The following is a 3,159-nucleotide window of genomic DNA, read 5'->3' on the forward strand; positions in this document are numbered from 1 at the left end:
GGGAGTGCTGAGATGTTCTTGAAAATTTGATGAGAACTCTACTCTTAAAATGAGCATAAACTCATAATTTTTGCACAATAATGAACCTATGTTCCATTATGTCAATTATTGAGTTACTTTTTCCACTTTGATTTATTTTCTCAATTACCTGTTCCTTCACACCCGTCCATGCCCCCTGTTCTCAGTTGTATACTATTCCCACAGGTACAGTCTTCATCTTTATATCTTTTCACAAGACTATCTAATTTATCTCCTTCAGACTAGAATACATTCTATAAAAGGGTAATGTACTTTTCTGTAAAGTGTTTCTCCTTACTTGTCACTTAACCCACAATTTCATCAGTTCTTCATAAACTTGAATATTTAGTACTTATGCACTGTTCTAAATCTTTTAACTTCTTATACTTTGAATGTTACAGTCAGAAGCTCCTTGGAGCACCATTTTGTCTATCATGTCATTTAGCAAGCATATACTCAGTTACAGACCCTAGGGATTTGTACTGAAAACCAAAAAGTCATTTCTCTGTGTCTGTTAAATCCACTAATGGCTCAAGGGAAGAAACATGGGAAATCTCCTTCTGTTTGATTTATAGTTTGAAAACCCAAAGGAAGAACAGCTATGAGTCAGCTCTTAGATGATAGAATTTAGGTTTTTTGTTTATGGGTTTTGCTTTATTTTTGCTTTTGTTGTTTGTTTGCTTTTTACGCATTCACAGTTTCCTTTTATCAACACCAAACACCTTAACTAGATGTATCGTCTAACAGCCATACAACTACATAAATCATATTAATACATAGTTCTGCCACTTTGATACATAAAATAGCACTATCTGTATTCTCAAAATAAATGTATGTCTCTTAATACACATGTCTATATACATAGATTTGTGCCATAATTTTAATCTTAATATTTACAGACTTCAAATATATATTCAGTTTCTCATATATTCCACATTTTCTTTTCTAGGAATAAATGAACTGTCACGAAAGAATTCAATTACCATAGTCCCTGAGGAAACTCAACCACCGGACTCTGAGGAAGAGGAGTCCTCATATTCACTACAACTTAAGTCAGTCCCATACTGTGCAGATCAAGAGAACAGCATGCCCTTCACAAAATAGAGAAAACAAGAAAGAGTTATGAAAATTTACTACATGTGTGTTTGAACTAAAGAGGGTGTGGCTGTCTTAGAGGAAAACGGTGAAGGCATGGAGCCTTCTAAAAAGAAGCGACTGACCAAAGAGTGGTCCTTTATAGAAAAGAGCAACAGAGAATCAGAATTCCCTCAAATAGTACGTAATACGAATGCTTGCCAAACAACAGTAGAACATAGTCAAAGATGTCCTTTGTACTCTGTATCTAGCTGGGTCTCAGAAATTCAAAAGCAACCTAATGAAGTAGTAAGCTCAGAAAAATTGTCATAATTGACAGAGTGGTCCAGGTCTAAAACCCTGATTGCCTAGTTACTACAGGAAAGGGGTTCAGATATATGTCCTGTTACTGGGTTTTCCCCAGCCTTAGTGACCTCCAGGGGCATGTTCAAAGTGAAGTCAATGAGGGCTTTAGTTGTCATACCTTTCATCGCATCCTCAGTCTGCTAAAGGAAGAAAGGAGCAAGAGAGTAAAGAAAAAAAATAAGTTTGGTACAAGGTGGAGAAAAGAGAATACAGAACAAAACAGATATGTAGGTAGTGATATTTTTTAAGAGATTTTAAAGAACTTTGCTCTTAAGGTCAGCATAAACAAATGAATGGAGGAAATTTGGAAAGGAATGGAACGTTCTGCAACAATATGGATGAAGGGAATGGTGGAAGTATAGGAAAATATATGTTGTTGTTGTTATGTGCCATCGAGTTGTTTCCGACTCATAGCGACCCTATGCACAACAGCCCTAAACCCTGCTCTATCCTGCGCCAACCGCACCGCCTCTGATACACCCATCCCGATTACCCCAGTCACAGAATCAATCCATCTCATAGAGGGTCTTCCCCTCCTGCGCTGTCCCTCCACCCTCCCAAGCATGATGTCGCTCTCCAAGGACCTATCCCTCCTGGCAACATGTCCAAAGTATGTCAGACGAAGCCCCAGAATCCTTGCCTCCAAGGAGTAGCTTGGTTTCATCCTCTCCAAGATGAATCTGTTTGTTTTCCTATGCATCAGAGAGTTGGACAATGACTAGGGAGGACAGAAGGAGAGTGGATGCTTTTGAGCTGTGGTGCTGGAGAAGGGTACTGAATGTACCATGGACTGCCAGGAAAATATATACAGATAAATAAAAAGTAATCTTTCTGTAAGTAGTCCCTAAAATGTAAAACAAAAGCCATTTAAATCAGACATAAAATACCCAGGACGACATATCAATATGCTCGTGAAAATAAAGAGACTGTTTGGGGGGGGGGGAGCGTCTGAAAACAAAGTAAAACAGAGCATGTAACAGTATTGCCTGTGTTTTGTTTTATTTTTTTAAGCAGCCAGAGTACCCTCCCTTTTCACTCACATGAAGTACAATCCTAGTCACATCACAGATATCTTAACCACTAGAAGCTTCAAAAATATTTACTTCTTTACCCTGGAAAATGTTTTTATTTCCTCATAGCAATATGTGCCATTTGGCCTGAAGATTTCAATGATATTCAGAACAGTCATATAGTCTGACTAGAACACAGCTAACCTTCAAACCTCCAGGAAATAAGGTACCTGATTTGCTAAAATTTCTGCAGTTTCTCTTGTAAAATATGGTGCCCACCGAAGAAAAAAAACGTTTCTACTGTGCATTTAAAAGATACAAGGATACTTGAAATATTTTAATCTGAGGACACCTGCAAAGACTTTACAAGAAATAACTGTACTTCTATGCTTATTTCTTTAAAATAAATATAGTGTAAGTGCGGAAGTTTGTCTCAGAGGAATCAAATCTCTCATCCTTAAAGTGAATATAGTGGCAATTGTATATCTTATGAAATAATGAAGTTTCTTTCATGGATAATAATTATGCAGAAGACAACATGATGGGAATTTTATCAAGAATGTTGAATTGGAAAAGTATAGGCAATTTAATGAAATAACATATGAGCAAGAGCCTATGGTGATGAAGGAAGAATTTCAAGGTGCTTTGAAGGAAATAGCAAAAAATAAGGCCCCTGGAATAGATGGTATAC

This window comes from Elephantulus edwardii, unplaced genomic scaffold (assembly GCF_000299155.1).
Source record: "Elephantulus edwardii isolate Elephantulus edwardi_28Jun2011 unplaced genomic scaffold, EleEdw1.0 scaffold00046, whole genome shotgun sequence".
Lineage (NCBI taxonomy): Eukaryota > Metazoa > Chordata > Mammalia > Macroscelidea > Macroscelididae > Elephantulus > Elephantulus edwardii.